At 39.5% G+C, this 14,689-nt stretch overlaps 1 long non-coding RNA gene across 3 annotated transcripts in view; it reads right to left on the reverse strand.

Annotated features, from left to right (window-relative positions):
* Positions 1–14,689, reverse strand: part of LOC138849406 (uncharacterized) — a 305,173-nt gene that overhangs the window by 228,359 nt on the left and 62,125 nt on the right. For 2 of the 3 annotated variants that reach the window (XR_016232907.1, XR_016232915.1), the window contains exon 3: positions 8,852–9,014. This is a non-coding gene — a long non-coding RNA (uncharacterized LOC138849406). Of the gene's footprint in view, positions 1–8,851; positions 9,015–13,045; positions 13,368–13,906; positions 13,994–14,689 lie in introns of those variants that run through there. The other variant, XR_016232916.1, reaches the window with a different exon arrangement.

The following is a 14,689-nucleotide window of genomic DNA, read 5'->3' on the forward strand; positions in this document are numbered from 1 at the left end:
TAACAAGAATAAGGAAGACACCATGACACCAAAGAGAAAAAAAAGACACCCCTCCCCCAAAAGAACACAATAATGTTTCAATATTAGAATGTGAAGATGAGGAGATTGAGGAAACACTGAAAACAGAATTCAAAAAATTATCATAGGATTACTCAAAACAATCAGAAGCAAATCCATGAACTAAAGAAAACCATTGGTATGGGTGAAAATTTTTCCCATGAAATTGAGATTGTGATGAGAAATCAAAATGAAATATTAGAAATGAAGAATTCAATCAATCAAATAAAAACAGAATGGAAAGCCTTAACAACAGACTCAGGGAGGTAGAAGAAAGAAAAACCAAACAGAGGATTATTTGAAGACTGCTTATTGAAATCATTACAGAAAACTTTCCCAATTTGGAGAAAGAAAGGGATGTCCAAATAGAGGAAGCACTTAGAACTCCTAATTGACATGACCAGAAAAGATATTCATCACAACACACTGTAGTCAAACTTTCCACAGTAAAGCATAAAAAATGATTCTAAAATGTGCTTGAGAGAAATGGCAGATTACTTTCAGAGAATCTCCAATTAGACTCACAGCTAACTTTTCATCAGAAACACTGCAAGACAGAAGACATTGACAAGATGTAGTCCAAGTCTTAAGAGAAATAAACTGTTAACCCAGAATACTGTACCCCGCACAGCTCTCATTATGAATGAAGGTAAAATAAAGACCTTCCATAACAAACAGAAATTGTCACCACTCATACAGTCTTTCTTTTTTTTTTATTTGACAGATAGGATTAGACAATGAGAGAGAGAGACAGAGAGAAAGGTCTTCCTTCCGTTGGTTCACTCCCCAAATGGCCGCTATGGCCGGAGCTAGGACAATCCAAAGCCAGGAGCCAGGTGCCTCCTCCTGGTCTCCCATGTAGGTGCAGGGGCCCAAGCACTTGGGCCATCCTCCACTGCCTTCCCGGGCCACAGCAGAGAGCTACACTTAAAGAGGAGCAACCAGGACTAGAACCTGACCCCTATATGGGATGCTGGCACTGCAGGTGGAGGATGAACCAAGTGAGCCACGGCACTGGGCCCCACTCATACGGTCTTATAAAAGATTCTAAAAGATGTACTACACAGAGAAACACATAAAGAAAGCCATCATCATGAAAGAATGTGAAGACGGAAAAAACCTCCAGTGAAAGTACAAAAGAAAATCCAAAGTAAGCAATAGGAATATTCACAGTAAAATGGTAGGGCCAAGTAGTTACTTATCAACAGTTACCTCGAACATAAATGGCCTTAACTCTCCAGTTAAAAGATACAGACTAGAAGAATGGATTAAAAAGCAAGACCCATCTATTTGCTGCCTACAAGAAACACATCTCACCCACAAACATACACGTCGGCTGAAAGTGAAAGGATGCAAAAGGATATCCCATGCTAATGGAAAGTAAAAAGGGCCGGTGTAGCCATCCTAATGTCAGACAAAATACACTTTAACACAAAAACTGTTAAAAGAGAGAGAGAAGAGCATTATGTAATGATTAAGGGATGAATACAACAGGAAGATGTGACTGTAATAAATGTATACACACACAGTTAGAGGGCTCCTGGATATTTAAAAGAATTGTTAACAGATCTAAAGGGAGACAATCTCCAATACACTAGTAATGGGATTTCAACACCCCATTTTCATCACTGGATGGATCAACCAGACAGAAAATCAACAAACAGCTAATCAACACTATGGACCAAATGGACCTAACTGATATCTACAGAACTTCTCACTCCACAGTTGCAGAATACATATTTTTCTCACCAGTGCATATACAAGGCCAAAAATCAAGTCTTTGCAAATTCAAAAAAATCAAAATCATACCATGAACCTTCTCTGACTCTAATGAAATGAAGCTGGAAATCAACAACTTAAGAATCTCTAGAACATATGCAAACACATGGAGACTGAACAACATGCTCCTGAATAAACTGTGGTCACAGAAGAAACCAAAAGAGAAATGAAAAAAAAATTTGTGGAAATGAATGAAAATGACAATACATCATATCAAAACTAACAGGATACAGCAAAAGCAGTATTCAGAAGAAAATTTATAGCAATTGGTGCTTATCAAGAAACTGGAAAGTCACCAAATAAATGAAAAAAACAAACCAAACCCCAAATTAGTAGGAGGAAAGAAATAATTAAAATTAGAGAATAAAAAAAAATTGAAACAAAAAAAAATACAAAAGATAAATGAAATGAAGAGCTGGTTTTCTGAAAAAATAAACAAAACTGACACACTACTGGCCCAACTAACCAAAAAAAAGAAGACTCAAATTAATGAAATCAGAAGTGAAAAAGGAAATGTAACAACAGATACCACAGAAATAAAAAGAATCATCAGAACCAAAGAGCTGTATGCCAACAAATTTGGAAACTTAGAAGAAATGGATAGATTCCTGGACATATACAACCTACCTAAATTGAGCCATGAAGACACAGATAGCCTAAACAGACCCATAACCAAGATGGAGATTGAATCAGTAATAAACACCTCCCAACAAAGAAAAGCCCAGGTCCTGACAGCTTCACTGCTGAATTCTACCACACATTTAAAGAAGAATTAATTCCAATTCTTCTCAAGTTATTCATAAAAACTGAAAGAGAGGGTATCCTCCCAAATCCCTTCCATGTAGCCAGAAATATCTTAATTCCTAAGCCAGAAAAAGAAACAACAGAAAAAGAGAATTATAGATCAATTTCCCTGATGAACATAGATGTAAAAGTCCTCAACAAAATACTAGCCCATCAAATCCAATAGCATATCAGAAAGATCATCCACCTGGATCAAGTGGGATTTATCCCTGGTATGCAGGGATGGTTCAGTATTCAAAAATCAATCAATGTGATACATCACATTAACAAACTGAAGATCCAAAACCATATGACCATCTCAACAGATGCAGAGAAAGCATCTGATAAAATAAAGCAGCCCTCTATGATGAAAATCTTAATAAATTAGGTATAAAAGAAACATTCCTCAACATTATCAAGGCAATTTATGATAAGCCGACAGCCAGCATCCAATTGAATGAAGAAAAATTGGAGGCATTCCCACTAAGATTCAGAACCAGAAAGGATGCCCACTCTCACCATTGCTATTTAATATAGTCCTGGAAGTTTTAGTCAGAGCCATCAGGCAAGAAAGAGAAATCAAAGAGATATAAATGGGGAAGGAGGAAGTCAAACTATCCCTATTAGCTGATGACAGGGTTATACACAGAGGGCACCCAAAAAACTCCACGAAGAAGCTATTGGAACTCATAAAAGAGTTTGGTAAAACAGCAGGATACAAAATCAACACTCAAAAATCAATAGCCTTTGTATACACAGACAATGGCATAGCTGAGAAAGAACTCCTAAAATCAATCCCATTCACAGTAACTACAAAAAATTAAAATACCTTGGAATAAATTTAACCAAGGACATCAAAGATCTCTATGATGAAAATTACAAAACATTAAAGAAAGAGAAGAAGACATTAAAAAGTGGAAAAATCTTCCATGTCCATGGATTGTAAGAATCAGCATCATCAAAATGTCCATACTACTGAAAGCAATTTATAGATTCAGTGCAATCCCAATTAAAATAACAACAACATTCTTCTCAGATCTAGAAAAAATGATGCTAAAATTCATATGGAAACACAAGAGACTCTGGATAGCTAAAGCAATTTTAAACAATAAAAACAAAGCTGGAGGCATCACAATACCACATCATAAGACATATTACAGGCAGTTATAATCAAAAGAGCCTGGTACTGGCACAAAACAGACCTGTAGACCAATGGAACAGAACAGAAACTCCAAAAATCAATCCATGCGTCTACAACCAACTTATCTTTGAGAAAGGAGCAAAAATCAATCCCTGGAGCCAAGACAGTCTCTTCAACAAACGGTGCTGGGAAAACTGGATTTCCACATGCAGAAGTATGAAACAAGACCCTATCTTACACCTTACACAAAAATCCACTCAAAATGGATCAGATGATACCATCAAATTACTAGATAATGTTGGGGAAACTCTGCAAGACATTGGTATAGGGAAAGATTTCTTGGAAAAGACCCCAGAAGCACAGGCAATCAAAGCCAAAATTGACAAACTGGATTACATCAAACTGAGAAGTTTCTGCACTGCAAAAGAGGAGGCAAACCAAATTATGGGAGAAAATACTTGCAAATTATCCAACTGGTAAAGGATTAATTTCCAGAATCTATAAAGAGCTCAAGAAACTCAACAACTACTAAATAAATAACCTAGTTAAGAAATGGGCAAAGGACCTGAATAGACAGTTTTTCCGGAAAGGAAATTCAAATGGCCAACAGACACATGAAAAAATGTCCCAGATCACTAGCTATCAGGGAAATGCAAATCAAAACCACAGTGAGGTTTCACCTCACACCCAGTAGAATGGCTCTCATACAGAAATCAACAAACAACAAATGCTATCATAGGTATATGGAAAAGGTACCCTAACCCACAGTTAGTGGGAATGTAAATTGGTAGAGCCATTGTTGAGGACAGTATGGAGATACCTCAGAAATCTGAATACAGACATACCATATTACCAATATGCTCACTTCAGCTTAATTTACAATAGCCAAGATATGGAATCAACCCAGATCTCCATCAACTGAACACTGGATAAAGAAATTACATTATATATATATATATATATATATACACACTAATGAACACTACACAATGGTAAAAAAAAAAAAATGAAGTCTTGTAATTTGTAACAAAATGGATGCAACTGGAAAGCATTATATTTAGTGAAATAAGCCCGTCACAAAAAGACAAATACCATATGATCTCTCTGATCTGTGGTAACTAATAGAGTACCTAATAGGTAATCCATAAGAGCAAAACTGACACCTTGAGAAGATTTTGAACAGCTCTTGACTACTAAGGAACAATGTTTTTATTGTTTGTTTGTTTTTGTTCTTTTTTTTCTTCACACTATTCAGTCTTTAAAACTCTTTACTTAGTGTGGGGTTAATGTTCTGAGTATAAAATTAACTGAAAACTGACCTTTGTAAAAAATAGGAATGGGAAAGGGAGAGGGAGGAGGAAGAAGGGTGGGAGAATGGGGGGGGGGGGGGCTGGTAGAGGGTAGAATCACCATGTTCCCAAATTTTATATATTAAATATATGAAGCTTGTATTCCTTAAATAAATTTTTTAAAAAGAAAAAAGAAATAGAACTGATGTACTCAATAACAAATTAAATGTTCAATTTATAAATGAGTTTAAACCACTCGTTTCATTAGGATTTTATTAAAAGTCAAAGTATTAAAATTAGTAAGGTCTGCCAGAAGTTATTTTACTTGAGAAATTATTGAGTTGGTTATAAGTTCTTTCATTCAAGTTCTTTTGGCCAACTTATAATCTTATAATATACACTCGGGCCCCCCTTTTGTAAAACGCTAATATTATGCCCATTGTGTTAAAACCAGTTATTAGGCCCTTCTTCTTTGTGCTTAACATATGAAACCATTCATACTAATCAATCTTTCTTGTTTGGAATAATCAAAATTACTTTTTTTCATTCCTTGTTGGTTTACTGACAAGTGTTGTTCATTTCTTCTCATTTATGCAGAGAAAAACAAAATGTATATGCATGCTTCAGTAAGTCTCGCTTAACAGTTACAGCAAACATCCATACATTCATGCTTTCCTTCTGATTAAAATCAATAAAAATTAAATGTGCACTTATATTCATTGTAGCTTCCTCTTGTACACTTTAGATTAACTTTCTTCTTTAACCATTACCATAAGTCATGACTTCCCACAAATCTAATTCAAGTGGCCATTATTATTACCATCATCATTGGTGATAACAGTAATATTTTATGACCCATTAAATCATTGACTTTTATTGCTTTCTATGTTGTTCTTGGAAGCATTCATGTTTCTTGGTAGCCGCAAAGTGTTCCAGAGTTCTCTTTATTTCCTGTTTTGCTAGGAGAGTGGTTTTCAACCAAGAACAAGTTTGTTCCCCCAGAGATGTTTGTCTGTTGTCACAACTGAGCAGGAACAGTTTGGGATGGAGTTGTTGCTGACATCTCATAGGTGGACCTTAGGGATGCTATCAGACACTGGGCCTCAAATGTCAACAGTGCTAAGGCTGAGAAACCATGATCCAAGAGATGGAATAATTAAAATACAACATAGTAAATTTATGCACATTTGTAGAGTTCTATGTGATGTTTTGTTACATGTATACATTGTGTAATATCCAATCAGGGTAAATTTGTTTATCCTTTCCAGCATTTAATATTTTTATAGCAAAAACATCCCAAAATTCTATCTTCTATTTTTCAAGATTTCTTTTCTTTAAAATTTATTTTAAATAAATTTATTTTAAACCTTTTTAAGATTTATTTTAAAGACAGTTACAGGGAAGGGGAGAAACAGAGAGAGAAAGGTCTTCCATCCTCTGGTTCACTCCCTAAATGACCTCAATGGCCAGGCTGGGCCAAACCAAAGCCAGGAACTAGGAACTCTATCCAGGCTTCCTACTTAGTTGACAGTGGCCCAAACACCTGGGCCATCATCCCAGGGAGCTGCATTGGAGGCAGAGTTACTAGGTCCTGAACTGGCACTCCGATATCGGATGCTGGCATTGCAGACAGCAGCTTAACTTGCTGTGTCACTACACCTGCTACAGGTTTTTTAATGCAGAAATACACCGTAAATTAGCATTATCTACCTTCACTCCACTATGCAATAGAAACGCAGAACTTCTTACTCCTATCCGGCTATAACCCAGTACCCATCCATCAGTCTTCCCTTCCCAACCTGTCCCTCCCCACGTCCCTCCCCAGCCTCAGCCTCTGGTAATCACACTTAACAATTTTAACTTCTTTTTTTTTTTAACTTTTTTTATGCTATAACTAGTACTCAAACATTATTTTACACTTTATGTTTCTGTGTGGGTGCAAACTGTTGAAATCTTTACTTAATATATACTAAATTGATCTTCTGTATATAAAGATAATTGAAAATGAATCTTGATGAAGAATGGAGTGAGAGATGGAAGGGTTGCAGGTGGGAGGTAAGTTATGGGGAGGAAAAAGCCATTGTAATCCATGAGCTGTACTTTGGAAATTTATATTTATTAAATAAAAGTTTAAAAAAATCATTGTGATGTCATAAACTCAAGATTGTGATGCGGTAATCAATCATAATTTCAACAACCACCAATGTGAATTTATAATTTATTGTAGTATCATAAAAGTTATGATTTCATAATTGATTTGTATGTCATACATCCAATTGATATGCTAAAATGAATTGTTACAAAACCAATTTTGATGCCCTAAAACCCATTGTGAAGCCATAAACCTATGCTAAGACATTCTAACCAACTGTGATGTAAAATAAATGCAGGTGATATCATAATCTTTGATGATGAGATAAGCCAAAATTGTGGTATCATAAACCTACCATGTGACATCATAAAAAACTGAGATGTCATAAACCACCATGTGATGTCACTTCCTTCATGGTGTTATAGATTTTATTCTGATATCATAATAAATCTTAGGTCATGAAATATTGTAATATCATTAATAACATCTTATAAATGTCATAAACCTATTGTTGTTATGTCATAAGCCAACAATTTTGTTATAATAATCAATTTCTATGACATAAACCTTTGAAAAACTAAACCACCTTTGTGATGTCATAATTGTTGTCATAAAGGCACTGTAATATATTCATTGGATGTTTTTATCATAATTCAGCCCTTGTGATGCTATAATAATTTTCTATCATAAAAACCTTCACTCATAATTTTATGTGATAAAACATCATGCTGGGCTCATAAAAAACAGTGTGATGTCATAAGCCACCTTTGTGAAGTCATAATTTCAGTGTTGTTAAAAGGATTTCATATCAACTGTGTGATGTCATAAAATCCATTGGTCATAGGTCAACCAATATTTAGTCTTAATGAATTGTATCACACAGCAATATTGTGATGTCATTATCTTTGTAATGACATGTACAAGTCTAAAAACCACTGTGAATAAAAACACTGGTATGCCATCAACCTACCATTGTAATGTCATAAACCATTGTTTTATCATAATCATTTGTAATATCATAAACCACCTTTGCGAGTCTATCAGTTTTATTGTCAAAACCATTTTAATATTATAGACCAACATTGTGATTATAAAATAAACCACTGTGATCTTATAAAGAAAAAAAAACTTTTCTTTATTTATCTGAAAGGTAAAGTTAGAGAAAGAGAGAGAGATCTTCCATCTACTGGTTCACTCCCCAAATGGGCACAATGTCTGAGGCTGGGCAAAGCCAGGAGTGAGGAGCTTTCTCTCCCACATGGGTGCAGGGGCCCAAGCACTTGGGCCATCTTTTGCTGCTTTCCCAGACGCATTAGCAGGGAGTTGGTTGGAATTAGAACAGCCAGAGCTCAAACCGGCACCCCTATGGGATGCTGGCATCGCAGGCAGCCCCTTAATCAGCTACACCACAGCATTGGCCCCAAAAATTTTAACTTCTATGAGATCACCCTTTTTTTTTCTGGATTCCACGAGTGAGATTATGTAACATTTATTATTCTGTGTTTGGTTTATGTCTCTTAACAGACCAGGAACCAAATAACCTCCAATAATTTCTGCTTCTTTTCTAGGCTATAAGAGTTTTAGAGACCAAAGTTTAAGTGTTGCAGCTGCACAGTAGATTCACAGATCCTGGCAGCGCCACTGTCATCGTTATTAAGCTCATAACTAGGCTTCTAAGGGTTGGGTTCAAACTAGAAACTTACAACTTACGTCATCACACTGTTGTACACCATCTTTCTTACAGCATGTAAGTTTCCTCAATGACCAAGATTGTCTCCTGGGTTGACAAACATATTCTTATGATTGCTCTTGATCCAGTCAACGTGGCCTTATCATCTTTACACCAAATACGATATCTGCTCTCCTTCCATCACTGTTCAAGGAAAGTTAATCATGAAGTGAACATTACTAAAACTTTTGCTATGAATAATCTTTCTGCAACTAAATGCTGGCACTAGCCAGGTCTGTTTGACTGGTAGCTTCCTGATTATGAAAGTAGCCAGTGAACAAAGTAATAGTCGCTCTGATCTTTGGAGCACATCCTGGAACATTAGCTACTGGCCAAGAATACAAAAAGAAACTCTTCTATGTCCAAGCACACTTGTAATGTCAACTTTGAGTATCTGAAAAAAATGTCATATTTTAACAAATTCCTACCATAGAGATTCTGATTTTAAAAACACAGCATTTCTCTGCTTCTGAAAGACAGATACTCAAAGGAATAGAAGGGGAGTTTAAAAGCCTTAATTTGTGATACAATAATCTTTTAAATCAAATCAGGAAATTTAGGTCTCACCCTAAATAGGTTTGTCTTTTCAAACCACATAAGCACTTAAACTCACAGGAACACACACACACTCTCTCTCTCTCTCTCTCTCTCACACACACACACACACACACACACACACACATTCCACTTGCTTTCCCAATGTTTCAAACTTTAAGTCAGGCCAGCACGGTGGCATAGTGGGTAGAGCTGCCACCTAAAATGCTGGCATCCCATATTGAGTCCCAGCTGCTCCACTTCTGATCCAGCTCCCTGCTATGGCCTAGAAAATGGTGGAAGATGGCCCAAGTCCTTGGGCCCCTGCACCCAAATGGGAAGACCCAGAGGAGGCTCCTGGCTCCTGGCTTTGGATCAGCACATCTCCAGCTATTGCAGCCAATTAGGGAGTGAACCAGCAGATGGAAGACCTCTCTCTCTCTCTCTCTCTCTGCCTCTGCCTCTCTGTAACTCTGCCTTTCAAACAAACAAATCTTTTTTAAAAAACTTTAAGTCAAACATTTTATCAAACATGCACAATTTAAAGAAGAGAGTTTCTAGTAGATAGAAGAGAGAAAGGAAGCTGGGGGTGGGAGAGGGAGGAAGGCAGAGACAGAATAAATAGACAGGGGCCGGCGCCTCAGCTCAATGGGCTAATCCTCTGCCTGTGGTGCCGGCACACCTGGTTCTAGTCCCGGTCGGGGCACCGGATTCTGTCCCGGTTGCCCCTCTTCCAGGCCAGCTCTCTGCTGTGGCCAGGGAGGGCAGTGGAGGATGGCCCAAGTGCTTGGGCCCTGCACCCGCATGGGAAACCAGGAGAAGCACCTGGCTCCTGCCTTCGGATCAGCGCAGTGCGCCGGCCGCAGCGTGCCAGCTGCGGTGGCCATTGGAGGGTGAACCAACGGCAAAAGGAAGACCTTTCTCTCTGTCTCTCTCACTGTCCACTCTGCCTGTCAAAAAATTTAAAAAAAAAGAATAAAGAAAGAAAAAAAAGAATAAATAGACAGGAAGATGCAAAATCTCACTGAATACTTCAACTGTAGAAGGCAAATTCTAGAATCTAGCTGTTAAATATGGAGAACCTGAGGCTAAGAAAGCTGGAAGGACTTGGCTCAGCCTGAACTGAAACCTCTACCAACTGCATACTGACACACAGAGCCCACAGCAGGCCAGATTTTCCACAGGTAAGCGTTTGGGAAATGTGCAACTGCGAGCTAAGAGAAGAAAAAGCGCTGGGGCAGGTGTTGTGGTGCAGCAGGTTCTCTGCTTGTGACACCCCACCCCAGGTCAGACTGCCAACTGGAGTCCCAGCTACGCTACTCAGGATCCAGCTGCCGACGGATGCGTCCTGGGAGGCATGGGATGATGACTTGAGTACTTGGGTCCCTGCCACCCATGTGGGAGACCAGATGAAGGCCCAGGCTCCTGGCTTCAATCTGGCCCAGCCCTGGCTGCAGCAAGCATGTGAGGAGTAAACCAATGGATAGAAGATCTCCCTCTCCCTCCCTCCCTCTATCTCCCTCCCTCCCTCCCTCTATCTCCCTCCCTCCCTCTCTCTCTCTCCCTCCCTCCCTCCCTCTCTCTCTCTTTTGCTCTGCCTTTCCAGTAGATGAAAATAAATATTTGAAGTTTTTTTTTAAAGAAAAAAATTGACAGGAATTACAAACACACAGGTTGGGAAGAACATTACACAGTTCAACAACCTTCACAACTTTTCATGTATCACTTCATTCTTGCATCTTTGGGCCTAAGAAAACCAAGTAGTCTTCAGAAGCCATTAACAAGACTCCCATTTTCTGCAGCCTCCATAACGTATTTAACCTTCATTAGAGTTACAAAAAGTATCTGCACTCAGGACATTGACCCCATAATTATACGTGGTTTAATGTTTCCTTTTTCCCTCAAATTAAATCTGGGAGCCCATTCCTTCTACCTGATTTCATTTTAACAACTTACTATTGATCTTTGGGGACACTTGAGGAAATCATGGGGAAAGGATTTTGAAGTTCAGTTGGCATAAGTGTAGATTTAAATCTTATCATCTTGATGAGTTTGGGGCATGCTGTATGCCTTTGATTTTAGCTAATGGACTGCCTCCAAAATGTGCAGCTGATGATTTGGGACAATGGTTAAAGTGAGCAAATATAACAGTTCTAAGGAAATGCTTGAAGAGACACAGAAGGGTGGAATCTCACTTTTGGTCTTCTTTACTCCCATCATAACCTTGAAGGAAGTCTTTGTCCCCTATTAAGGGTTTTAGTCACTCTCAGATGACAACCAGGAATTGTTTTCTCTGTGACCTGGCCGAGACAATGAGCAGAACTTCAGAGTGGAAGTGCCCACACAGCTGGCAGATGGGATCGGAGGCAACAGATAAAACATCCCTTCTTGGAAACTTTGCCAGGTAGTCTGGTGTCTGGAATCTGATTATAGAAATCAATAGAAGAGTAAAGGTATTAATGTTGACTGAGCATATTCTACCTACTAGGAATCTTATGTCAACTGCTATCCCCAAATTATAAGTTTAACCGATACCATAATCCTGCAATGCGGATGTCATATAGACAAGGCTGGGAGTGGCAGAGCCGGAAGTCTGCCCTGATCTATTGGACTCTAAAGCCCATGTTCTTCAGACACAGAGCACTGCCTCGGGGAAAGCTGTTCTTAAGCCTTAGGCCCACTGTATGACTTACAGTAAGAGGAAGAGTCATTGAGTAGCTCCACTCTTTTCTGGAGGCCATTTAAAAGGGACATGACCTGAAAACTAAAAAGCACTCATTTTTGTGAAAAGAAGGAATATGTGTGCCATCGTTAACTTCATCTCAGCCTTGATGCCCACCGCGAGTAATCTCTAGGGCCTAAATATTGAGCAAAGTCACTCAACAGACACGCAGTGTCCCTAGACATTGTGGACTCCATGATTAAAGTCGATGGTTCTTGCCATCAAGGAGCTCACAGAATCATAGGAAGACACAAGCAAGTCTCCTTGTCCCAAAAAAACACCAATAGAGTCTAATTCACAGTAATTTAGAGCCAAATTGAGTTTGATTTTTTCCTTTTTAATTGGCTTATTTGATTGACATATTAGTAAGCACAAATCTAAAGTGTGGAGCTCCATAAATTTTTACATATGTTTATACATGTGTAGCCACCAACCAATGTAAAATATAGATCATTCCCAACACTCCAGAATGTTCTCTCAACCCCTCCTAATCAATACCATTCTCAAAAGTAACCACTGGGCTGGCGCCGCGGCTCACTAGGCTAATCCTCCGCCTAGCGGCGCCAGCATACCGGGTTCTAGTCCCGGTCAGGGCACCGGATTCTGTCCCGGTTGCCCCTCTTCCAGGCCAGCTCTCTGCTATGTCCCGGGAGTGCAGTGGAGGATGGCCCAAGTGCTTGGGCCCTGCACCCCATGGGAGACCAGGAGTAGCACTTGGCTCCTGCCTTCGGATAGGTGCGGTGTGCCGGCTGCAGCACGCCGGCTGCCATTGGAGGGTGCACCAACTGCAAAAGGAAGACCTTTCTCTCTCTCTCTGTCTCTCTCACTATCCATTCTGCCTGTCAAAAAAAAAAAAAAAAAAAAAAGTAACCACTGACCTCATCTCTATTACCACGTATTCATGTATTAACTTTGTTTGTTTGAACTTCATAGAATGGAAACATGTACCACATGCTCTTTAGAATCTGGCTGAATTCACTCTACATTGCATTTGTAAATTCATCCCAATCGTTGTGTTTAGCAACAGTTTGTTCTTTCACCTTGCTCTGTAGTGTGTAAATGTTCCACAGTTTATTTCTTCATTCTACTGTCGATGGATATTTGAGGTGTTCCACGCCTTTGCTTGCCATGAATGCTGGTGATATGGACAGTCTTTATGCATCTTTCAGTGATCTGAGGAATGGAATTGCTGAGCCATAGAACAGTGCTCTGTTTACTTTCCTTTATCTCCAAACCATATCCTGAGAATGTTGACACAAAGTCATCTTAGCAATATGCATGCCTGTCAGCAAGCTATGAGAATTCCTACAGCCCTACATCTTCATCAACACTTGGTATTGCTAGTTCTATAAACTTCAGCTATTCTAACGGACGAGTACGACAGCGTCTCTTTCTGGCTTTCCCCAATAAACAACCATGTTTATAATTTTTCATGATCTCTCTGGCTATTTGGATTTTCTCTTTAGTGAGTGCCCGCTGAAAGCCCTTTCAAAGAAGTCTGTGACATGTCGGAGACAAATCAACTCTATTTCCAACTTTACAGTTTCCTCCCACCTGAGCCCCACCCCCACCTCCAGCCAAGCACACTCTCTCTCTACCCACCATGAAGAATTTATATTGGCCGGAAATGGGAAACTATATTTTAGGCTCAACAGGAAAACCCCATCTCATTTGGAAAACTGAAATAGACAATGACACTTTAGCAGCGTTTGCTTCTGCCTGCTTGTTTTTTGCTTAATGCCTATTTCACATCTCTATTACAGCTCTGTGATTTACCAACCTGGATAAAAGAGTGGATTCTCTGCCTCCGCATGTGCTAGAAATACAGCATTACATAGATGTTTAAAGACCTAAATCACTGGGAGCCCTGCAAAAAAAAAAAAAAAAAAAAATACCCCAAGTATTGATTTAGACATGTCTTTTTGCAACATGCCTCCCTGCATGCGCTGAGAAACATAAAAGGACCCATAAATATTCTGCAAGAGCCACTCATTTTCTAGCCTCTGTCACCCCGAGCTGCAGAACCATTCTCCCCTCAAGTGCTTCCAAGATTTCCAATCAGCGGCCAGGCCAGCTGAGAAAGCAAGCTTCGTTTAAGTAGACTGCTGCAGGCCCCCTCCTGACAGTGCTGTCTCACCTCCCTTCAGGCCGTTCCCAAAAATAAAAATAATCAATGTTTTGTCTTCGTATCACCCTTCTCCCACAAAGGAGAATTCCGAGAGGTGCTGGTGTTCACTCGCTCCGCCACAGCCTTCGGAGATGAGGGTTTACTACCCTGGTGTCTGAGAAGGGGTACCACACGCATGTGGTTCAGGGTATCTGCGGGCAAGCAGGCTGAGAAGGTGCATGAAATCCACGGCACCACTGAGCTAGGGGGCTCTGCGGTTCTGGAGCTGGACGAACCCACAGAGTAGAATACAGTTCTTATTTTCAGATGAAGAAGCTCAGAGCCAAAGAGCTTGGGAAGGCTGCCAGGGTCACCCAGGAAACCTGTCCAAGGACACACACAGAGAAGGTCTTGGGGGGCTTATTGCCCAGGGCCACCCAGAGAAGGGCAAGTTGA

The sequence above is a fragment of the Oryctolagus cuniculus genome, chromosome 4 (genome assembly GCF_051225735.1).
Source record: "Oryctolagus cuniculus isolate XC-2025 breed Fujian yellow rabbit chromosome 4, ASM5122573v1, whole genome shotgun sequence".
Classification (NCBI taxonomy): Eukaryota; Metazoa; Chordata; class Mammalia; order Lagomorpha; family Leporidae; genus Oryctolagus; species Oryctolagus cuniculus.